The sequence below is a fragment of the Cupressus sempervirens genome, chromosome 2 (genome assembly GCF_028749045.1).
Source record: "Cupressus sempervirens isolate cs-2001-9-10 chromosome 2, ASM2874904v1, whole genome shotgun sequence".
NCBI lineage: Eukaryota > Viridiplantae > Streptophyta > Pinopsida > Cupressales > Cupressaceae > Cupressus > Cupressus sempervirens.
The window spans coordinates 210,659,268-210,685,540 of NC_143119.1; positions in this window are offsets into that span (position 1 = coordinate 210,659,268).

A 26,273-nucleotide genomic window follows, 5' to 3' on the forward strand; every position below is an offset into this window, starting at 1 on the left:
CTTCAATCTCCTAGTTCTCAAAAGTGGGAATAGGACATGGCTCTAGTATCAACTCCTCCTTTGCACCATTTTCATGATATTTTGTTAAGTTTACAATATTCAAAATAGGGGAAATAAGGAACCCATATAGAAACTCTACTTGATATGCATTCTTCTGTCAGATTGCTTCAAAATCCTGCAATGCCTAAATTTCTTCATCGCCATCTTCGTTTAGGTGGCCACAGGAAATCGTTCTTTCCTCAACTACACCATAACTAGATCCCCAACTTGGAACTCCTTATGTCTCCTCTTTTGATCTTCTCCAACCTTATACTATACGTTCATCTTAGTAATATGTCCATGTACCTCCTCATGTAGGTTCTTGACATGTTCACTAAATTCTTATGCCTTGGCAATGGTTCTCTCTCCTTGCTCCATCTTTCTCAACTCTGGTGTAATCCTTAGACTACTCCCATACACAATTTGGAATGTTGATCTACCAATACTCCTATTCACAAAATTATTGTAAGTGAATTCCACTTGTGGTAGAATCAAATCCCATCCCACCACCTCAGCAAATTGCCTAGACTTCTATTCACCACTTATGTTTGTCCATGATTGTGTGGATGATGTGTAGAACAAATTTAGTAGTCTATCAGCAACAATATTTTTTGGGAGACCATGTAGCCTCACTACCTCTCTAAAAAATAAATCTGCAATATGTGGTACAACATGAGTTTGTGGCATGGAATGAAATACATCATCTTGGAGAACCTATCAACCACCACAAATGTGGATTTTTTACCCCTTTTTGTCCTTAGAAACCCAAGAACAAAATCCATACTTATTTCCTCCTAGGGCTTTGATGGAACATGCAGTGGTTGATAGAGTCTGGTATTCTGACTGACTCCTTTGGGTATTTGACATACTTGATAACTTTTCACAAAAAATTTCACATTCAATGTTAACTAAGGGAAAAAATAATGTTTACTAACAATGGAAATGGTCTTGTCTTGACCAAAGTGTCCTACCATCCCTCCACTATATTTATCCTTGATCAAGTTCTCCCTCATGAAACTCCTTGAAATACACAGTCATCTACCTTTGAACAACATACCATCTTGGATCATGTAATCCAACCACCTAGTCCTATCTAGAGTATCCGGGTTTTTATAAGCCTTCCAAGACTTTGCAAAGTTAGGATCCTTAGAGTACAAATTCTTGAGTTCATCAAAACCAACCACTTTAACTTTCATTTTTGTCAGCAAAAATTGCCTCCTACTTAATACATCTATAACTATATTAGATCTTCCACTTCTATATTTCATTACAAATGTATTGCTTTCAAAGAACTCTACCCATTTTCAATGTCTCTAATTTGATTTACCATGTCTATTTAGGTACTAAAATTCCTAATGATTAATATACAAGAAAAACTATTTTGGCAATAACTAATGCCTCCATGTTTTTAAGGCCTAAACTATTGCATAGAACTCCTGATCATAAGCACAATACTTCTTCTTTGCATCATACAATTTTCCACTAAAATAGGCAATAGGCTTACCTTCTTAGATCAACACAGCCCCAATTGCATTACCATTATCATCATAATCCACTTGAAGCACTTTGTTAAAATTATGAAGTGCTAACATAGGTTGCTTTGTCACCTTCTTCCTCAACAACTCAAAACTGCTTGTAGCTCTTATAGTCCACTTGAACTCTTTTCTATCCCCTCTCATTGTTTTAGTTAGGGTTGCACATATACTACTAAAATTCCTAATGGAATATCTACAAAAACTAGCCAAACCATGGAATGATCTCACCTTAGTGGTAGACCTTGGAGTAGGCCATTCCAAGATGACCTTCACCTTCTCTGGGTCCATTTTGAGACCTTCAATTGATATGACAAACCCCAAATAGACTAACTTTTTTTTGACAAAGCTAAACTTCTACAAATTTCAATAATTTATCTTCCTTCAACCTCTCCAGAAAACTAAAAATGTGCAAAAAATGGTCATCCAAAGACTTACTAGAAATCAAAATATCATTCAAATAGACAATAACAAAATTTCCCAAAACTTTCTTTAGTACCTCATTCATAAGTCACATGAAGGTGCTTGGCGCATTGGTTAGTCCAAAGGGAATGATTAACCACTCATATAGACCCTCCTTGGTCTTGAATATAGTCTTCTACTTGTCTCCCTCTCTTATCTATACCTAGTGATAACCACTCTTGAGATCTATCTTTGTGAAGTACTGCGCTACACTCAAGAAGTCCATAAGATCATCCATCCTCAGCAAAGGAAACTAGTACTTGATGGTTATCTTGTTTATAGCCTGAGATTATATAGACATCCTCCACTCTCTATCCTTCTTTGATGCCAATACTACAAGTATTGCACATGGACATAGGCCCTCTCGAATCACACCTTTCCTTAACAACTCCTTAACTTGTATGTTCAGGTCCTTAGTCTCAGTAGGAGTCATCCTAAGAGCTAACTTATTAGGCAAGCTAGATCCAAGGACTAAATGTATTTGATGACTAATTTTCCTTACTACTGGAAACCCTTCTGGAAAATTATCAAATATGATATCTCCATACTCACTTAATAGACTTGAAACTTCAACTAGAAGTTCACTAATACCTTCCTTATCCTTTCTAGGAATTAAAGCATAATGCATATGTTGATGTTTCATGTCATCCATAAATTTTCTTCCATTGACAAGACATATCCTAATACTACTGCATAACTTTTCACCCTTCTTTATCAAGGGCTTGAACTTCTGACAAACTTCATTTTTTGTTAGAGAATAGGTGCTTGCACGACCATCATGTATAGAATGCATATCATGCTGCCATGACCTTCCCAACAACAAATGGAATACATCCATTAGGATTATGTCACATAGAACCTCGTCATGGTAACTCCCAATCTTGAACTTTACCAAACATTGTTCACTTACCAGGACCTTATGATCATCCTACACTTAGAAAATCCAATATGGATGGGGGTGTTTCTCCTTCTTACGTTTTATCTTTGAGACCATCTCCTTTGACACCAAGTTGTCAGTTCTCCCACCATCAATAATCAAATCATAGAATTTACCCTCATAGTTGCACTTGGTATGAAAAAAATTCCTCCTTTGTCCAAGTTTAATCTCACCACTTAGCAAGACCCTTTTGTTAACCAAAACCTCTCCTCTTTTTGCATCCTCTAAATGTGATGACTTAGCATCATTATCTACATGAACAACCCTTACTTGACCATCGAATCTCCTATCTGTCCTTCCTTGGTGTTGAGGGTACTCATAGGCCTGATGCCCTTCTTTATTGCAATTATAATGTGTACCATAGAATCCTCCTCTTCCTGAACCTTGTCCATGCCCTCTACTTCTTCCTCTTTAGTCTCCAAAGTTTTGATCCTAGGAGTGGCTGAAATCCTCATTCCATTTGTTTCAAATGGTACCCACATCTTCATTTTTCTTCTGGTCCTCATTTTAGCCTCCAAATGACCTACAACCACCCCTTCCTCCTTGACTGTGCCATCTTTTCATTACATTAAACCTTTTTTTTAGCTTCTCCTCGCCTCACAAGGCAAACTGGCAAGCCTCTTCAATGCTGGTAATTCTAACCAAACTTAAATCCTCCTGAATGTTACGTCCTAACCTATTAAGGTAATGGGAAACCTTCTCCTTCTTTTCTTCTACATGGCCCATCCTAATAAGGACTTAATAAAACTCCTCTATATATTTTTGGACATATTTTCCCACTTTCTTTAACCATTGCATCTTCTTGAACAAATCAAGCTCATGGTCAACAATAATGAATTTCTTCTTTAGTTTGTCCACCATGTAATCCCATCTTCTGATTTTCTCATTCCCTCTTCTATTCCTTTCTAACTAAATCTCTTGCCACCATATTTTGGCATGGCCCTTGAGTTTGGCCTTTGCAAACTTAACCCTATCAAGGTCCTCAATATTTTCATACTCAAAATATTCCTCTAGCTCGTTGATCGAGTCGATCAACTCATCTCGGTTTAGATTCTCTAAAAACATATCAACCTCAAGTTTAGGTCTTTTGCCTAGCTTGGAAATGGCCCTAAAAAGATTCTCCTCTACCTAGTTTAGGACTTCTCCTTCTTCTTCCCCTTCCTGAGTAACATTTCCTTCTTCTTCATTTTTCTCCTCACTTTCATCCCTTATAGAAATATTCATCCCTCTACGAATCTCCTCTACAAAGCCTAAACTTCTCTCTAGAGGGCTCTAACCTTAGGGGAAACACCTCCAACCCTTCCACCATGCTCTCTTTATGGAGGCATCTTCTCACTATCTCAAAACCCACAACCAAACGGTCGGCACTTTGTAAAAAAAGATTAAAATTTGACAACGAACAACATTAATTAATGATTGCAAAATAAGAATGACATGTAAACAAATTAGATATCAAAAGGGTATGCATATTGGAACTTGTCACAAAAATTTGAGTTGAAGTTAGGTTGTTAATATCTTCTTTTATATCCTTGACATGCATGGTGAATTTCCAAGAAGGCAGAATGAATTTAGAACCATCAAACCTTGCAACTAATTATTCCAAATATGATCCTCTTCTAAGAGCTCAATGGAACTCTAAGTTTTATTTTCTAAAACTCTATCACCCTAGGACACTTGACCATGTCTATGGTGACCCAATTTCTTTAGACCAAGATTTCAACATTGGAATTTTTGAGCGAAGATATGTCCTTGTATTATTGTCACTTTTTCATCTAAATAGTATTTGTCAAAAGCCTATAATTGGACCTAGATTGACATGCAAGAAGAGAAGTGATTTTTCTTTGGCATAGGTAATTTTCCTATGTCAAACCTTACATTGGGACTCAAATCTACATCAAATATGAATTAAAATTGAAATTGAAATCAAAATTCTTTAATATAAATACTCAATTGAAATTATTATACCTCCAATTGATGATGCAACATATTTAGAATAATTCATCCATATGTTGATTCAATAAATTGATAAATCATCATGAAACTATAATCTAAACATAATTAAAGATGTCTTGATGTATTTTGTTTCTCCTTCGATCAAATTTTCTCTTGAAATGTAATGCAATGATATCTTGTGTTGATTATATATAGAAATTGACTAAGAGGGATACCTCATATATGGATGTAAATACAAAATCTTCTTTTGTAAAAACCAGGATTATCATATTTTTGCATTGGGGATAGTTTCATAAAGGGGAAGATTGACATAATATCCTCCAAAAAATTTGGTTAAAATGTGTATCTTGATGCAACTTGATTGAATTGGCCCATGTTTTCTACACATGTGAGGTAACAATGTCTATATGTCCAAATAATTATTTGGTGGAAACATATGATGTTTAGATGGGGAAAATGTTTCTTGAGAATTGAAATGAGGTATGACTCATAATAAATAAAAATGATAAAAGATAACCTAGAACTAAGGAACCAAATAATAAAGTGTCAATGCATTGAAGAGAAATATGACTCATGATATTAATTTAAAAATTAATCCATCAAGGTTCAATAGTTCATGGGGGAATGTGACATAATAAAATGATTATTAGGACACTATAAATTTGGAAACCCTAATTAAAGGAATACAAATTAAGATTCCTCATATATCACATCCATATACATAGGTAAATAGAATCACCAAAATTCGATAAATATAATGGTCAATGAGATTGTATTATACATGCGAGAAACTTCAACTTCCTAGAAAGTAATTCTTCATTACTAATGTTAACCTTGCTAATAAATTTCCTATCACATTGATAGAGGTTTCTTGGTCAAATGGTTTTACATTTCACTACCAAGTTTCATGAATTCATCAATACTTCAATGTATAATTTACTAGCATCTACGTCTTCAAGTTTAAGTCTATTATTTTCTTAGTACAACACACAAATAAGAAAAGAGAATCCCTAGAAAATATTTATGAATTCACAACAATGATTCTCTCTTAACATTAATTTTTATCCTCCTAATAATAGTGTACTACCAATCAAATTTAAAATTCATTTTTTGTGTATCTAGGACAATTACTATTTATAAAGTGTTATTCATTTCTAAGGTTAGCTTTGATATCTCTTAATCATACCTTAGGAAGTATATAATAATTTTTACCTCCTATGTTTAGATAAGAAAAATAATTTTTCATCATTCTATAATCTTTTATTGTACAAATAATATTGACCCATTTTCCATGAATGAGGTTGAAAAAATCGTAAACACTATCTATAACTCATTACATCTTATACATCTTATTATAAAGAAGGGGAATCCACAAAAAAATATTAAATATCAACCAATCACATCATATACCTCATTAACATAGGTCTTCTAAATGGGCATGGACTACCAAAGTTCATAACATACAATGGCTAGATAAAGTTACTAGGTCAGAAGAACTTACATAACATATCCTTCTTCGAAGTTATAATAACCATGAAGAGTGATCTTGTTGACCCTTTGGAAAGACATATTGTGAATTAGTGACAAACCACTTAAGCTATCTAGGAAGGTCAATTATTACTGCAATCAAGATTTCCATCAAGGAGTAGATCTTAGTGTAGCCCAAGCAAATGACAATATATTGTGCTAACCGAGCTCACAATATAAACCAAGTTGTTCAGTATTTTCAGTGGAAACCAAGTTTCCTGTGTGAACCAAGTTCATAGAGTTAACTGAGTTCTCTATGTCAACCAACCTAACCTTTATCACCTAAGTGCCAGAGTGTTATTTGAGCATCCAATACTAACTAAACAACAGAGTCACTCAAGCTCACTATGTTACCTGAGCATCAACCAAAGATCCAATGCATTGTATTGTCTGAGCATCAGTATTTGGACCAACCTAAAGGTATAATTTGATTCATATGAAGATATCTATTGTGGGAGCTAACTTGGTATAGAGTTATTGTTTGAAGGGTATATAAGAAAGACAAATTCATTTTTCTAAAGTGTGAAGTGTGTGAAATGTGAAAGAAGTGAAATGTGAGACATATATGAAGACAAGGAGTGAATATGGAGTAGATTAAGTAATTAGGCTACAAGGTAGTATTAAGGGAAGAGAAGAGACTCATATATTATAGTCATGTGATCATATTATTCAAAGGTTCTAATTTAAAAAATCAAGTTGCAAAGAAGAGATCATCTTGTTGATTCATCCTAACAGGTACATTAATAAAATCCTCTAACCAAGTGGACCTAACAATCTTTTGCTAAATATCTTAACAAAGTAGATGCTTATTGTATTGTAAAGTCCTTTTACAAGGTGGACCTAACTTTCCTTCATACTCCTAACAGAATAGATCACCAGAAGTGATCAATTGTAAGCTCTAATAGGCCAACTTTATTATTGTAGTAGTGAAGAATTGTGGGTATCATCTCCACCCCAATTTTACCTTCTATTTGGAGGGTTTCCGAGTTACCATATCTTCTGTCAATTTTTTGTGGTGTTGATTTCTTTATTTCTTTATGTTCATGAATGGAAGTAGATTAGATAATCTAAAGAAGTAAAGCTAAAGTAATCTTAGTGAGAAGATATTAAGTGGTTTCTAATTCCCCCCCCCCCCCCCCCCCCCTCCACCCTCTCAGTCACTTTCTTTTCATTATATTTCCAACAATTGGTATTAGAGCTCTAGTTCTTCTATCAGAGGCTTAATAGCTAGAGAGAAAAGATTAGAGGAAATGGAAGCATACAAGTTAGAGAAAGCTATTGAAATGAAAAATTGGATCGACATATGGCTATGGAACAAGTCAACGAACTCAAGAAACAACTCACTCACTCTCTAAAAAGAAGTAAAGAATTGGCTATATAGATGAATGAAAATCTTAACATAGAAGAAACAATAGAAGATCTATACAAAGAAAGAAGTTCAAAAGAAGTAGATGCAGTCATAGAAGATCTACTCGTGAGAAATACTACTCTAAAAGAAGTGAGAAAATTGAAAAGAGAACAAGAAAGTCACTCTGTTTGGATGTGTAAATTCATGGAGAAAAAGAACAAAGAAATAAATGATAAAGAAATGATAGATGAAAAGAAAAGACTACTTGCTACAAGACTAGAGGAAAATATCAATGAAGTTCAATAGTTATCTCAACATCAAGCAAACATGGCAGATAAGGTAGATGATGCAAATCAAGGAATCACCAATCTAAGAACAAAAAATGAGACACTCTAGAATGAACTAACAATAGAAAAGGAAATAAATGAGAGAAGATTGAGATCATTAGAAAGTGTGAATCAATTATATGATAAAACTCTAAATAGACCTAAAGACATTACTGGTTTAGGTTATAATAATGAAGGAGAGTCATCACAACAAGGAGCTCGGATGAAAAAAAGGCCTACATGCAAGAATTGTGGAAAAATAGGTCATACATAAAATGTTTGTTGGAGAAATACCATACAACCGAATTTCAAAGTTTAGTGTTACAATTCAAATAAATATGGTCATAAGGAAAATGAATGCAGAACCAAATCAAAGTTTGAAGGAAATTTTTTCACATGTCATAAACAAGGTCGCAAATCTTCAAACTGTAGGTCAAACATTTACCACAATTGAACTAGACAAAGAGAATTTATTGGTTGGGACTATAATACATGGGTAAAATGTCATTATTGTGGAGAATATGGACACATTGGTTTAAATTGTGTAGAGACTCACATCAAAAAAAAATACCAATATGAGATGTTATGTATGCAAAAAGATAGGTCACTTGACAAGAAATTGTATGAATAGAGCTACAACAAATAATGGTGAAGAAAACTAAGGCAAGTCAAAGATTAAGGAAATAAAAACTTAGAGGAATCATAAATGGGTAAGAAAAATAGAGGAAATCCCAAGGAAAGAAGTTATCATCATCCAATCCAATGAGTTGGGTGAAGAATCCACATCCAACTAGGCATTCAAGGAGATAACTAGAACTAAGAAGTCAAGAAAATCTTACACTAGTTCCAGATATGCAAGAAAGAACATTCAAATCAGTATAGTAAGATGCACAATGACAAGTAAAAGAAATATATCTTAACTGAGTTACGACTTATTTGTAACTAAATTTCTTGTTATCACCGAGCAAGACAAGCTATAACCTAGTTCTAACTGAGCAATGTGATAATTTAGTCATGTTGAGGTTGAATGACTTAACTAAGCTATTCTACCTACCATTGTATGATGCATTTAGGAAGCCCTAAATTTTGAAATTTTTGATAGAAGGAAAAATAGAGGGTTTTATTTTTTACCTTGCATTTAGTTTCAAAAGAAATTTTGAGCACTAGAGTAACTGAAAGATGAAGTGTTGAAGAGTGAATTTGTACTAAAAGTTTTTGTTGTTTCAAATTCATCTTTCAATGAGCAGTATGGCATCCAGCTCCAGTTTGAAAGTAAAAAAGGATTCAGAGATGCTAGTAAAGAATGACATTTGTGATGCACCCAAATTCAAGCTTCATCTAGCCACTACTATACTTGGACCCGATTTGTGATGGTAGGCAACCATAATTGTGACATCTACCCATTTCCCTATAGACATAACCATGAATTGGCACTCGTCAAATAGACACCAGACTTTTCCTATCATAATTTGTAATGGTGAGGGAAACCATTTTAATGGTGACAGATGACATTGTCATAACTTGGAAGATGGGTGGGACAAGAGTTCATGTTCTCGATGTCACAATTGCGATAGTGTTCTCATACTTATGACAATGTTAACTTGTAGTCAGTCATTGGAATTACGGCATGTATTCAACATCAGTGCTATACAAGTGATGGTTATTTGTTGGATCTAGTCATCATAGTTATGATGCTATTGTGGCAGATATGCTGTCAAAGAAATGGCTTATTATTGGAATGAAGCATCACAATTACGAAGGCTTAGAAAATAATATATTTTTTAATTACTTTTAGACCATAGTTGCTACATGGGAAATCCAACATTTCATTTAATGTTTTTTATGGTTAATTTTCATTGTTGGGCTAGTGTATGGAGCCTGTATATCCAACATTCATTATAAGTTGGGGAATACGCTTCATGCCTAGCATGCAATTGATGTATTTGCATATGCAATTTTATCACCTAGAAAAATTGCATTTGATCTTGCTAGCTGGGAATAGTTCATTGTTCCTTTTATTGAACCTAATCTGATGATAGTTCTACAGGAATTTGTAATCAACCTAGCTAATTAGAAACTAGACCAATTTAACTTGGTTATGGCTTGGGCATGAGCTATTCTCATTCATCATATGGTTGAAATGTTAGAGGCAATATTTTTTCCAAAGTGGCAGCAGGTTTTGTATCATTGGCTTTGTTCAAGTCTTGATTTTAATGAAGTAACACAATGGATTTTAGGGTAGAAAGGACTATTTTACCCTGAGCTTCTTGGTAATGAAAGGATAAGAAGTCAGCTGAATGTACCCCTTGAAATGATGAATCAAGCTATAAAGGGTACGACTATGGAACAACCTGGGGCTTGAGAGAATGTAAGCTATCTTAGGGTGATGGAGCAACACCCACTTGAGGCACTTTAATAGAAACAAGTAGTAGTAACATATGCTCAATGGCAAGCCTTAGCTTCCATGGATAGTGGGATTTACCTAAATAATTCTATGGGCACACCTTAGTTGAGTTTGAAGGAAGTAATTAAAACATATGTACAAGAACATGACATCCAATTTTTCCCTAAAGTGGGATGCACAAATGATGGTATTTAGGTTTATAGCTTTGGAACTATTAGTATCTATCTAGATTTTTTAAAACAACAAGTACTTGCACAATCTGGAGATAGATAGGTGATTGCATCATTGGAGTAACTAGTTAAGATGCATCGTAATCGAACTATAGGAAATCATTAATGAACCAAACATATAATAAAGAGAACACTTGAAAAATTGAATGTTGAAATGTTGAACTGAAAGCTATCGAGGATCAAACACCTATGCGATAGTTACAACATGATGTGAAGTTTATTTTAGATATGTTAGAGGTAGATGTTCACAATTTTGATCAAAATTTAAGGCACGAGAGAAAGTTTGTGGCAATATACTAGAAGGAGAGGGAGTGGCTTTAGAAAGAATCAGCATGACATAAACAACTGCTAGACAACATAGAGGATATTATGGGAGCCATAGATAGAATATAGGAAAGTGTTGTGGTATGTATTATGACATTGGAATCACTTGCAAGTATCTTTAAGAATTTAAAATCCAAATATCAAGAGGACTACAAGTTGTGCAATTTGTCATGTATTGCATCTACATTTGCCTTCCCATTTCTTATAAGAGTATTTCAAGGTTTGGAACCACTTCAACATTCTTTGCATGGTTTAGAGGTAATGTCATTTTGGAAGAGGCTTCTTCAAGGGGATGAGCCTCGTAATTTTGGCATTTACACAAAGGTAGAAGTTGCTTCTTCAACTCCTTACACTCAACTCTTCATTGAAGTTATTCTTCTAGTATTAAGAATAGTTGATACAAATTCTTCGGAGCTAAGGGACCCTAAACCTATGTAGTAGATACTTGGGAACCTTACAGGGAGACTATGCCAATACATGCATGGTTACATCATTGGCTTCCATTGTTGGACCAATGTATGGAGCCTTTGTATCCAACCATTTGTTATAAGTTGGGGAATGTGCTTCATGCCTAGCATGCAAGTGATGCATCTACATATGCAATTTTATCACCTTGGAAAATTATATTTGATAACACTAGATGGGAACAATTGATTTTTCATTTTATTATACCTAATTCGATGATAGTTCTACAAGAATTTGTAATCAACCCAATTAATCAACAAATAGCTAATTCCAAAAGATGGTTGAAATAATATACAAAATGATAGTAAGTGTCAAGAATCACTAGAATGAACCCAACCACTGAACAAAATACCCTATTCCAATTGTGCTCATAGGTATATCAATCAAGACAAGAGACCTACATGTTTCCTATTTGAAGAAATCCCTCAAAAAAAAAAAGACCCCTTCACAAATGCTTCCATTTATGGATGATGAAGGAAAATTGATCCTAGAACTTGGAATGGTGTTGCGTGTGAGGGAAAAGAGGTCGAGGAACAAGATTCTTTTGGAGTATCTAGTGAAATGGAAAAATCTTTCACTTGAGGATGCAATGTGGGAAGGAGTGGAGATTTTTGAGTATCCTATTTTGAAATTCCTCGAGGTCAAGCAATTTGGTTAAGTTGTCTATTCAAATTTGGGTTCAAGATTCATTCAAATTTCTTTGAGTTGGGTTTAGATTCATTTTGGATCTGCCTTACATACAAAAATATTTTTAAAAATAATGTGTGTGTGTGTGTGTGTGTGTGTGTGTGTGTGTGTGTGTGTGTGTGCGCGTGTGTGTGTGTGTGTGTGTGTGTGTGTGTGTGTGTGTGTGTGTGTGTGTGTGTGTGTGTGTGTGTGTGTGTGTGTGTGTGTGTGTACATATATGCACCAATACATAAGTTCATAGACCACTATGATAATATTAAAGCAACATAGAAAAATATGCCACCATGTCAATGTTTTAATTAAAAGACAATAATCCCAACATTGATAATATATAGGCATACATGAAAAAAGGATATCATGATTTGGAAGGGTTTCATACATATTTTTTTGCTAAGAAAACCTCCAGGGCTTGTGGAAGGTCTCAATGAAATAGAGTCACAAAAGGCTTTATATCTACAAACATGATTTGGTTATGCCTTGTATAAAATTATAGATATTTCTATGTCCATAATAGAAAATAGGATTAATTTTTACCATGTTTTAAGAGTTCATTGATAAGGTTATTGTAGTAGGCCACTCCAACTTTGTTAATTCCACCTTTGATTGTGTCATCTGTTCTCACAAAAAATAAGAAACTTTTTTAAGAAATGCATTGTTGATTGCTAGTCCTTTTCTTTTAAGGGTTAAAAAATTAGCTCACATGGTAATATCTATGACCAGGATATGGAACACCTATATGCATCTAAGCTCATGTCCTTCATTAGTTTCACATCTTCCTGCAAATCACATAGTCCAAGATAAAAATAGTAAATTCATTAGGCTGTTGAAAACATAAAAAGGAGTAGATTCATGATCTTCCATGGATAGTCCATGGATGGTCCCTCAAAACTCCCACATTTTCTTTCATATAAATATTCATTTGGGTAATTAGCACATATCCCTTAGAGCTCCCACTTTTTCTTACATATAAATATTCATTTAGGGGCCATTTGAATGGTAGCTTCTCTCTAATAGAACCCATTTTCTTTTTTATGTCTATAACAATTTTAAAATTATGAAAATAAATGATGTGTATCTAGAGATTGTTTTTCTTTCCCATATCACATCAAATGATGGAATTATACATGAAAAAAGAAACCAAATAATACAGCATTGATAAGTTGGTTCTTCTAGAGCATACATCTCTAAGAATTCCAAAATCATCCATGAAAAAAATATACTCTAGAAAATGTACCTTGTAACACATGTCCTTTGGTGAAGTGGGCCAACTCAACTATCTGGCAACTAAAATATAATCAATGGAAAAATTACACCTATTTCATTCTAAAATATGAAGAAAACAATGTTCATAAATCATATGTGTGACAAAGTATTCATATTCATGTGGATACGTGTGAAAAAATATTTTTAAAAAAGGCTCCAAACCTACAAAAGTGACATAATTTTCCCATCTTCTAGTGCATGTCATTTTTTCATCACATCTACAAGGGATGCTAGTTCAACTAATGATGGTCATGCCACTCAAGAAGTGGGTGACTCCACCATTTTCAACTAGGTTTCCAAAGGAGAACTAGAACTATGTTATCAAGATGACATTCAAACAATTTGAATTGAAAGATGACAAAGATCCAAATCAATATTCAAGATAGAAAAGGATCACTGAGGAAGAATAGTATCAGTTATCACTGAGTTACCTTTTCTACCGAGTAAGGTCGGGTCATAGACTCTACCGAGCAAGGTTGGGAGTAATAAGACACACATGATTATTGAGTCAAGGAACCTTCACCGAGTCATGAATAGTGGATGAAAAGTTGTTGTGCATAACGTTAAGAATGATTTCAACCCAGCTACTTTCATACCGAGCATTAATGGAAAAGTTTTAACAAAAGGAAAGAAATCAAATTCATTTTTCATCGTGAAATCTAAGTGCTATTGTGAAGAAAGAAAATTCCACTGCAATCAAGCAACCTCAAGAAAATTTGTAACAAGATTTTCAAGGGTTTGATAATTTACCGAGTAATCACAACATCTAGCAGCAATAGCAACAAAGAAAAGAAAGGGTCTAAAATGTTGGTTCGAGGAGTCAAGTGGAAAGTGCTAGACTTCAAACTTGTGCCCACAACTGCAGAAACCCTCGACCCAAACAGAGCTCAATCACAAATCCCACCTAAGGTACTCTTTATTAATGATATTTGAACTCATTTCAAGTGTTATATTTAGGAAATTGGAACCCTAGAAATGGATGATGCCCAAGGAGAATTGTGTGTTAATGGAGTTCTCAAACCCGAGCATAAACTTTTGTAAGACAAAGGTTTGACCCACATTCCTCACATGCCCTGAGGTTTTCAAATCAAGTGGATTAGATACATTCTAAGCTGAGTGCATAATGGTTAGCTATGGATTGAGAAACTAGTTTTAATCACACAAAAAATGATTCATCACATCACTAGCCTTCCCATGCTCACTAAAGCCAAAACCACCAAAACCCTAGGTTGGGCTAAGCTAGAAAAGAAAACCCTAGCTGAGTGGGATGGCAGAGGTATGAAAATCAACAGTGTAATAGATGTAGAATTGAAATTTGGGATACATGTGATAGCTCAAAAGATATATAATTCAAGCTACCTCAATAGTGTGTCATGTGAAGCTGTGGACTTATCCTGCAAAATTGTGAAGAACAATTTATCTTATGACTTGGCTAATCTATTGTTGAAGCAATTCAACAAAAACATGGAAAGTATTCAGACTTCAAAGAACAACCCCTACAAATTTGGCTCTCTCATGATTTGTTTATTTTTCTATGTTCAAAAATTATTCCCTTCCAAAGGCATGGTAGTGTGGAGGAAAGATGTGCCTATATTGTACAAGATCAATGAATACATTACAGAAATGGGAGAGAATTTTCTTAGCATTATGGATAACTACTTTAAAATTTTCAAGGAGAAAATGAATAACATATTCAAAATACCTAAGAAATTGGTAGAAGATTATAAAGATGATGTTTGTTTCATGGTAGACTATTGTAGAGCCTACATTTAGGCAGTAAAGCCACGAATTATATGGGTAAAACCTCTTCCCTATGAGGAAAGCATTGATGAAACAAAGGGCATTATTGAAGATCTGATTAATGAACCTATTAATCCAAAGGCATCACACTTTGGAACATAGGATGAAGTAAAGGCAAGGATAGAGCTGGAGATAAAGCTCCCACAAGTGGTTAACAAAGGTAAGAGGAGGATAGCAAAACTAAAATCAAGCACACCTTTAATGTTAACTGAGGGAAAACGAGAAGATATAGATGAAGAGGCAAAGGATGAGTCAGAAAAAAGAAGAACCGTTGGAAAGAAAGGCAATGTGATCATCACAAAGCCACCAAGGCCATCCACTGCAATCTTCATAAGGAGGTCTAGGAAGAAAGGTAGTGAAATTGTCTTTAGCAAACCTCCTCCCACCTTCCAAGAAAAATTGAAATAACCAACTTCAAATATTTGAAGTATGAAACCAGATTAAAGGCAGAAAAGAAATAGGTTGAAGAATTGGTGTTAACCAAAATGGGAAAATGGAAGTATTCACCAGATCAAATAGCCTCCCAAATCTCTAATGAATTATTAAAGAAAATAAAGCCAAGATGGGACTTTGCAATGAAAACAACAAAGGATATTTATGCACAAACCCTAAGGTAGTTGTTGAGGTAAAAGAGTCCTTGAAGAAAAATGAAGATAATATGACTCTTAGATTTAATACTTGTTTAATTTTGATCAAGGATATAGAGCATGTAGTTAAGAATGCCACAAGCATGTGGAAGAATGTTTATCATTTACATAAACAAAGTGACTTCCTAGTAGATATTAAGGATGATGACAATGATGATGAGGAAGAAGAAACTTACACTGGAATGTGACAAGGTTAGGAGAGGATTAGGATTAGGTTTAAAGACATCTTCTAGAAGAGTCTAGACTTTGGATGAGGATGAAGACTTTCTAGAAGAGTCTAGAACTTCTTAGGATGAGGATAAATTAGTTTTTTAGGAAATAAATAAAGTTTTATTTATTTCAAGGATTTGGGTTGAGGAGATATTTATTAAAACTTTTTTTAATAAACATGAGGATTAATAGTTAATCTTAATTAAATATTTTGAGTTGGGATTAGGGGTAGGAAATGATGGGATTAGCCTTTAATCAAAATTAAAGAAGGATTAGAAGATTTTGGAAGAGGTTAGTGGTCTTAAGGAAATTGCAAAAAATAAATTTTTTATTTATTTTGGGTTTTTTGGTCAATTTATTAATTAAATAATTAATAAATAAGGAAATAATGTTTAAATAAGATTTAAACATTTTTGGGAGGGATTCCTTAATTAAATATTTTTAATTAAGATAAAGGGATTTAACGGCCTAAAAATAAATTAATTAATAAATGATAATGTCATCAGGAATTTTTCAAATAATAAAAATACTTTATTTTCTAAAGGTTTTTAGGTGTCTACATTTTGCCCCTCTTTGATGTGATGCCGCAAGTGGCATGGCATCAAAGATAAGAAAATAAGATGCCCAAGGCTAGAGCAGAAGAGGAGAGAATGGACTGCAAGATGCCCCCTCAAGAAGGCGGCAGGGAGAGAAAGCGAGGCTCGATGGCTTCTTGAAAAGTACAAGAATCCGAGATGAGAAAGAAGACTCAGATTGGCTTAAGAGAAGGGGTTGAATTAGCTCAAACTTTCACTATGGGAGAATGATAAAGGAGAATCAGATGCACAAGAGGAAGCAAGCTTAAGACTTTAGGGAAGGTGGAGGATGAAGGAGCGGAGCACTATAAAAAGGAATCCAGGATAGGGAGATGGATGAGGGGATTATAAAGCTGATGCAATAGGATTTCAAAGAGTCAGATTGGCGAAAGATGGGTTTCAAAGATCCCTAGGACTAGGATTGTGGATCTTGAAAGATGAGGCTTGGTGGATTGATTTGGAATGGTGGATCCCTAAGACTAGCATTGTGGATCCCTAAAGCTAAAGGTGAGGAGTGATTCAAAGAGATACTGATGCATAAGCTGGGGTAGGAGAGACGGATGCTGGATATGGATGGGGGATAATGGAGATGAAGGGAAACCATTGAAGCTTTTTTGAGCAGGGGGATACTTCAAAGAGAAGTACCACCATGTAGTTGAGCACTAGATTTGCTATAGGACTGTTGGTTAATTGCCAAGGTTACCAAGAACATCAAGGCCGTGTCACCAACCATCTAGAGGATTGACAGACTGACTCAAAACAAACACACAAGGATTGCCCCAGCATCACACATGAAACCCAGAGGAAACAGTGTGGAAACGACACTGGGTAACCCACAAGCAGAAAAGAAAACAAGAAAAAGACATGATCAAGACCTTACGCTCTGATTGCCCCATTCGCAGTATACCATGATATGGAAAATCGTGGCTACCTTGAGGAGGGGACAAGGAGATTGCTTGGAAAAGATACTTCAAGACCCAAAAGGGAAGATTCCAAATCAAAAGAAAGTGAAAATCCAAAAGAGAAACATTTGCCAACGAGATGGGTAGGACGAGGTACTAACGGACCAAGATTAGACATGAGGAAAGCTATATCCTACAAGGATCTATCAGAGAGCACCTAAGCTGGTGGATCTAGATGAGTGATGTGTCTAGAAAGCTGAACTAAGAAGGATAACACTTTGGCACTTTGGTGATAGGAGATCTAGCTAAAGGATGCATTGGAATAGCTAACCAAGATGTGCGATGGGTGCAAGATGCTGATCAAGGATGAACTGACACGAATGCTGGATAGATACAATGGTACTAAGCTAAAGAGGATTTACAAGCTGACGGACCAAGATATTTACAAGCTGAAGCTGACCAAGATAGTTACAAGCAGGAAAAAGCTCAGGATATAGGATAGCGGGATGGTTCGATGTTGTGCAAGATGCGAAAGCTAAGGGTGGGGTGATAGCGAAAGATATGGATTTGACAGGATGCATCCAATGATGATGAGAGATTTTGTGACCAAGGATAGCTAGAGGAGCAGGATGAGATGGCTAGATAGGATGGTAGATAGCTAGGATTATGATGGATATAAAGAGATGACATTGGGTTTGCATGAGGATAGCCTAGAGCTAGATACCAATGACAAGGGAGGATGGACAAGACAAGATCTCCAAGGAATATAGTGCCCCCAATTAGAAGATAACATGCGAAAGGAGGTCTTATGATGGATGTGATAGGATCTAAGCTAGGATGGAAAAAGCTGAAGGGGCTAGGGAGATGGATGATAGCTGGGATGGTTGGCTGAAGCTGCAGGAGATAAGTGGATGGTGTGAGATGGAAGATGGAGGGTGGAGGATAGGTGGATAGATTGGAAGATGGAGTTGGATGGCAAGATGTGACCAAAAGAACGAGGATGATAGGCTAAGCTGGGGATGGCTGGATTACGCATGACGCTTGGTTGCCAAGTTTTCATCATGGTACTTTTCCAAGGCGCTTGAATTGCCAAGTTTTCACCAGTGGACGCTTTATTTTACTTTAATTTTTTTTTTGACTTTTTGACTTTGGACTTAGCTGGAATGATTTTGGCTTTCTTCAGCTATTTTTGGCTCATAGATGTTGGTAGGATGGATGAAAAAGGATTGGATTGAACAAGTGGAATGGTGGGTGGGAGTTTGACAGATAATGGATGCGAAGACATAAGGCTTGTGGGTAAATGGATGAGAAAAATGGAAAGATCATCATTGGCACACACCTTGAGAGGTGATAAAGTAGTGGGAAAGATGGTGTTGAGCGAGGTTGAGGAGAAAATGGAGGAAGAGAAAGATAAGGACTAAAAGTAGAGTTGGAAGATGGAGGATGGGAAATTTAGGATAAGAAGCATATGGACTAAAAGTGGATTGGGGGGATGAAGGATGCTTATATGGGGATTTGGATGAAGGATGGATGGATGAGGCTTTTTGAGTAGTATGAATGGATGCCAATTGAGATTTTTCTTTGAGATGCATTTCTTTTATGAGCATCTTGGGTATCCACATGATTTTTGACTTTTTTAGCTTGGGCTTTTGTGGCCTCTTGACTTTTTCTTTGACTGGGATTAAATGTTTCTTGTTTTGAACATGTATTTTAGAAGGAACATGTTGAGACTTGGATTTTTGTGGATTTTTGGATTTATGCTTTTGTATTTTGGCATCCAATATGCTTCTATTAGCCATGGGATGGGAACAAGAGCATGGAGGAGATGGAGGGATAATTGATGGAGTGATAGGGATTCAAGGGTGAGCGCCTTTGATGATCTAGCTAGTGGATTTGAGGGGATGGAAGGATAGATTGGAACATAGGATATGGATGGATATAATTTCCCAAAATGGATGGAGGGAAGGAAGGATATGGGCCCAAAATAGATGGAAACCGGGAAGATGCAGGTCCCAAAATAGATATAGGGGATAAAGGATTCATATTAGGTATGTAAGGACCCAAAATGGATGGAAAGGGTGTGGGATTTAGTAAGGGATATATGGACCCAAAATGGAGGGTTGGAGATAAGGAGTAGGATGAGGGCCCAAAATAGACGCAGAATAAGATGGATGGGAACTTTGGGGTGGAGATGGAAGGACTTGGGACCATGCAGGAATAGCGGGGATACCAACATCTAGAAATACATTTTCATTTCTTTTTTCAATATGATGTTCATTATTTGGAACACAAGATGTGAGTCCATTACTAGCTAAAGGAGTTGGAGCTTCGGATATGATAATTAGTTCTTTTTTGATGGATCTATCATCATGGATTATGGGAGATGTATGATCATGAAGCAGAGGAGATGGGAGGATAGGATCTTGAGTTGGGTGGGCTGAGGGAAAGGGATCTTGAGATGGAGTAAGTAAGATGGTAGGATTTAGATATGGAGGGGATGGTAAAAGTGGATCATGTAGGGGAATAAGTGGTATGGCAGGATCTGTTGTTCTGTCGGAGGATATTTCAACATGCTTTTGGACAAGATCTTCACAGGAATGGATGGGAGTGGATGCATGAGGTCCATTATATGGGATTTGGATAATGCTTGGAGGAGGAGATGTGGATGGGATTTGGAGCAATTCAATGGGTGGTGGGATTTTGATGCTTGTGGGAAGCGGAAGGATTTTAAGCAATTTGATGGATGGTATGGGGATGGTAGCTATGGGAGATGGAGGAGATATTATAGATGGGGAAGCTTCATCATTGACTACTTCACATGGTTGGATTAGAGGACATGGCTTATCGACTATTGGAGGTGGCTTTTCTTGTATTTCCTCTAGGAGATTTCTTGGAGACTCGTGTGTCAAAGGTGGAGGTGGCGGATTGATACGAATAGCTGGTGTGATGAGGGTGGAAGATTGGAAGCTTGGTTGATTGCGTGATGGAGGAGAAGCTGGGATATCAGATGGCATGACTAGATAGTTTGGAATAACTCTTGGATTTTGGGGGATGGTTGGTGGAAGGCCTCTAAGGCTCTCAAGATACCCGTCATAGTCAATAAGATTTTCATCATCATTGGAATAGGATGTAGCGGGAGAAAGGAAAATATGACTAAACACATCATGATAGGTTTGGGATTTCATGTTTTGATGATGAGTTGGAAGGGGATGGCGTCTTGCATATGGATGAACACGGAAGCTCATGGTTGGATTTGGACTAAGCCTAGATTTTGGATTGGCTGATGAAAGATTTCCTAGGGAGAGTCAAAGCTGCATGACAGACCTAAGGAGGATTGGCTAGAGATTTTTGGCTTTCCTGTGGATGGAAGACTTAAAGGATATGCTATCAAAAAGTGAGAGTTTTGCTTTCCTATGTGCTAGATTTGGTGGTGGTTGTGTCAACTTGAGGATAGACTAATGATCCTATGGGCATGACACGAGATTGACCACTTGTGGATCCCAACCTTTAGCTCAAGGTGATAAGGGATAACAAGTGACAAAGCTAGATTACCCTAGACAAAGCTCTGTCAAAGGGATAACCTTGGTGAGGCTGGTGGATTGGTCAGATTGATTGGATAGAAAATTCTAGCAGAATGACAACTCTCTAAAGGCTTGGGTGTGATTTTGGATTGGGTTGCTAGCTGGTTGGGGGGATGATTTGGAGAGACTTTGGATTTGGGATTTTTCTAAAGCAAGGAACTAGATAGATTCAGTTGCAGCGGGGGAGCTTGGATGATTTTCTGATGAGGTAGTGACTACGCTAAGTATGCCTTGAGCTGGGAGATTTCTGCTTTTTTGGGATTTTGACCAAAGTTGGCAAACATTCATTCAAAAGCTATGAACAAACAAGCAGACAAATTTTTGGAGCAAGCACGTCAAACACACCAATATCCTAGGAAGCTTTCTACAAGGATGAAATTTTTTATAGCTAGGGAGTCCTCGATATACGCAAGGTATGTGAGGTCCAAATCTGTAGATGAAACCAAAAAGATATCACACAGCCGAGAGGAGCGGTAACCCACTTCTCCTCTTTCACTTCTCAAGGGTATAAAGTTCCTTGAGGCTTAGCCCGAGTGACAAAATCTTGATTCCAAGAGAGGTGTCTTTGGATTCACCTCTCGATTTTTATACTCCGTTGGAACGCTGGAGTTGAGGTCGTCCCAAGGGGTGATGAAATCCCCAAGCAGGCCTCCTAAAAAGTGTAAAACAAGACCACATACATGATCTTGGGCTTTAAAAGACACACGTTTATTCCAATTGATGATTTAGATTTTGTAAGCTATGATTGAAGACACTTGTGATTATGGCATACAATGTTCATTCCAATTTGACAGCATCGTTAGCATAATGGAAGTCGAGAGATCATCAACATAAGGAATGCGAGCATCATTGAAAATGTGTCCAAACCATGCAATGTTCATTGATTGTTAGGCATTCAAGATTGAATGTGAGTTTTTTTTAAGCCCAAAACAAAGATGTGTGAAACTTGATTGCCAAGCGCACACCCGGAGGCCCTCCACATCAAGATTTGTCCAATTTTTATGCCCAAATGAAGTGTGAGCGAGATTAATGTGCATTCAAGGAATATTCTAACTTATAAAAATCACTAAAGACCCAAGTGAGTGGAGTTTGATCTTTGTGGAGAACTTAACACCCTCTTAGGTAGACCCATCCCCATAGATGGCGCTGAGATTGCAACCAATGGTTAAATTGATGGGTGATTAAAGAGGTTGAGTCCAACTACAAACTTACTCAAAGCGTCTTTATTAGTTTTTATAACTTAGAAGATTTCAAAAATGTGGATTTTTTTTATGCCCCAAAAGATGACTATTTGATCTATGGCATTCAAGATTGGATTTGTTGTTTTAATCATGCATTCATAAAAAAAAAAAAACTTGATTTTAATCCATGGCACTCAAGAGTGATTTTAGCAACATGCATTCAAAAATAAGTGATTAAACATTCAAGTTTTTTCCTTTGAGCATTCAAGATTGAGATTTTGTGTGTTGTTTTAAGAATTTTGAAGTGCTTTGTTTTAACCTTAGATTATTCAAGATTGTTTTGGACTCAAAAGTGAAAATGACTCTTTGGACTTTGGTTTTCATTCAAGATTTTGTGTTCTAGTTTGCATATTTTAAGCCCAAAAATGATATTCCTAGATTCTTTTGATGCATGAAAAACCTAAGAAACATTCAAGATTTTGCAACAAGACATTTGTTTGGAACAAATAACAAAGCTTTTAGGAAAATTTTTGGCAACCATTTAGGACTCTTAGTTTTCATGAGATTTTTAAAAGAACTTTAAAATATTTGCAAATGGGGTTCATTTTATCCTTGATTGATGCTTTGAGTTTGATTTAGATTTTAGTGTGCACTTAGTGTTGATTTTGAACCTTTTGAAATGGATACTTGAAGTTCTTTTTAAATTCCCAAAAATGAAGTGTTCCTAACTTTGCATAAATGCATCTAAAACCTTGATGTTGCAAGGATGCAAATAATTGGATTGGTTTAGTTTCACTTTTTAAAAGATTTTTTCTTTTTTGAAATTTTTTAATTTTTAATGGATTTAAGTATGATTTAGGGGTTCATTTTAAGCACTAAAAAGAAGTGTGTATGATTTTGCTTCCTTAAAAAAAATGGCCAAGATCTCCCACAAGAAGAAGAAGAAGAAGTAGATGGAATAAGAAGAATATAGACAAGAAGAGGAAGAAGAATTCCAAGTGCTTTGTCCACCTATAAGCTTGAAAAATCTGCAAACACTATGAGATAGACTATGAGTTCCTTTGTCTTCTTCATGCTCATGTGGACCTACAAAAACAATTTATACAATCCTACCAATCACAAAAACAAGCAAAATTAGCCAAAATTAGCAAATGACATACAGAACTTGACTAAAAAAGCTAATGAAGATGACCCATGCGGGGTCCCACCGGGCCTGCCAAAATGTATATGAGCAATGTTAGTATGCTAATAGAAACCAAATTTAAATAAAGCTTCTACAAACTAAACAAAATTCATAAACTTCAAGATAGACTAAGATGAGCTCTCAATTGAGAATATGAGCCATTAATGGGCTCTCTCAATGAGAAGCTCTCTTGTTGAGTAGCTTTGTCTAAATAGATAGGATGTATGCTCAAGCTTATGCTTCAAAAAGGGCTTCAAATGGAGTTGGAATTTGGGTGTGAGTGTATGGTTTTGATGTAAAATGGCTTCTTAAAATGGCATTATGACTTTACTTGATGGATTGTGTTAAAATGGCTTGGGAGAGGATTCCTTAAATAGGCAAAGGGCTTGAGGGATCAAGGGCTAGGATGCAAGGATGGGAAAAAGCTTATGGAAGGCTCAGATTGCATGAGAGGAGAGCACATGGATTGTGCTTCCTTACAGCCAATCAGAGAGTGACACATGTCATAGGGTGAGAGGATCGAGGAAAGGGGAAGGATGAGTCAACAAAGGAGGCTCAAGGGATAAAATCTTCATAAAGACTCTCATAATGGCTTGTAAGAGCAATAAAAGGGCTTGGAAGAGTCATTTATGGCCTAGTGGACTTCATAAAGTTTTATGGTTGAGATATTTTGAGGAAGATGAGAGCAATTTCGAATTGGGCTTGATTGGGAGGGTTTTAAGCTTGCTTAGGATTGTGCAAATGATTAGAGGATGGATTAGGATGGTTTAGGATTAGCTTAGGGATAGGCAAGTGGAAGGCATCTAATGAGGGTGGGTGAAGGAGGAGATATTTGTTAACTTTGGCTTGGTTTAGTAGGTCTTAACCCATTTTTAGGGAATGTGACAAGGTTAGGAGAGGATTAGGATTAGGTTTAAAGACATCTTCTAGAAGAGTCTAGACTTTGGATGAGGATAAAGACTTTCTAGAATAGTCTAGAACTTCCTAGGATGAGGATGAAGATTTTCTAGAAGAGTCTAGAACTTCTTAGGATGAGGATAAATTAGTTTTTTAGGAAATAAATAAAGTTTTATTTATTTCAAGGGTTTGGGTTGAGGAGATATTTATTAAAACTTTTTTAATAAACATGAGGATTAATATTTAATCTTAATTAAATATTTTGAGTTGGGATTAGGGGTAGGAAATGATGGGATTAGCCTTTAATCAAAATTAAAGAAGGATTAGAAGATTTTGGAAGAGGTTAGTGGTCTTAAGGAAATTGCAAAAAATAAATTTTTTATTTATTTTGGGTTTTTTGGTCAATTTATTAATTAAATAATTAATAAATAAGGAAATAATGTATAAATAAGATTTAAACATTTTTGGGAGGGATTCCTTAATTAAATATTTTTAATTAAGATAAAGGGATTTAATGGCATAAAAATAAATTAATTAATTAAATAATTAATTAATTAATAAATGATGATGTCATCAGGAATTTTTCAAAAAAAAAAAAACTTTATTTTCTAAAGGTTTTTAGGTGTCTACAGTAACAACTTAGAAAACATTTCTTAGAATTTTCATGCACCTAATGATCAATAGAATCCTAGAAGTAGAGCACCTATATGTTAGTTATGCAATAACTTCGGACACACAGTGAAGTACTGTAGAATGGACAGAAACTTCAGAGATAGAAGGAACAATCAAATAAACTTTAGGAATAGAAGAAATGATAGAAGGAACCAAGAAAGGAACTTTGGAACTAGCAGAAGCAATAAAGAACAAAGAAATATTGTGAGTGAACTTTGAGAAGAACTTAATGAAGCTTTTGTGAAAGGAACACACATCTCAAAAGAAAAGTTAAATGGTGATGAGATAGAAAGAACAAAGTCAGTTGTTGAGTTTGATTTAACTAAGTTGAATTAAGAATGTTTACAGCATCATAATTTGAAAACTTTAGTTAAAGATCAAATTAGAGGTAGCAAAGTTGGGAAAAGGTGTATTCAGTTATGTTCAGATGGTACCTAAGCTTGCTTGTGATTTGGAGCTAATCTAAATAAGTTATGATGAATTTCAAAGTTACTAGTATTATAGTAAAGGGTAATTCTATAATATAAGATGAAAAATTAGTTTTGCAGAAAAATTTAGTGATGTGAAGTTTTGAGGATATTTATCATGATGGAAGGAGACTATAGTAAACTCAAATGACACTTGAAGATTGGATAGATGAGTTTGAGCAGTTATCTGATTGCAGAATGCAAGTAACATTGTGAAGTATGCAATTAATGCAAGTTTCAAGTTGATGCATAAATGGGGTATAGGATTGATTTTACTTCATTGCAAACACATTCAAAGTGAAGTGCATTCTAAAGCAACTTGTTAGAGCAAATTCAAAGCAAACCCTATTTTCAAAAAGAGGTATTTTATCATTTTTTTGAATTATGGATATGTTAGTTGTTTATAGTGTTGAGAATGAGGATAAACTTAGCTTTAAGGTAGTTTTCATAAAACCTAGTGATCAAAACCCTAACTCTAAGTTGTCTATCACTCTGAATAACGCAGTTTATCTAGAATATGTAGAAAACTATTTGAATTGTAAGTTTGAGTAAATTCATAGTAAATATATAAATAAGGATATGGAACTAGTCTTTAACCATGACATGATAGTAAAGCCTAGATTTGAACACTTAAGTGAATTAGACTTGTTTAACGATCATT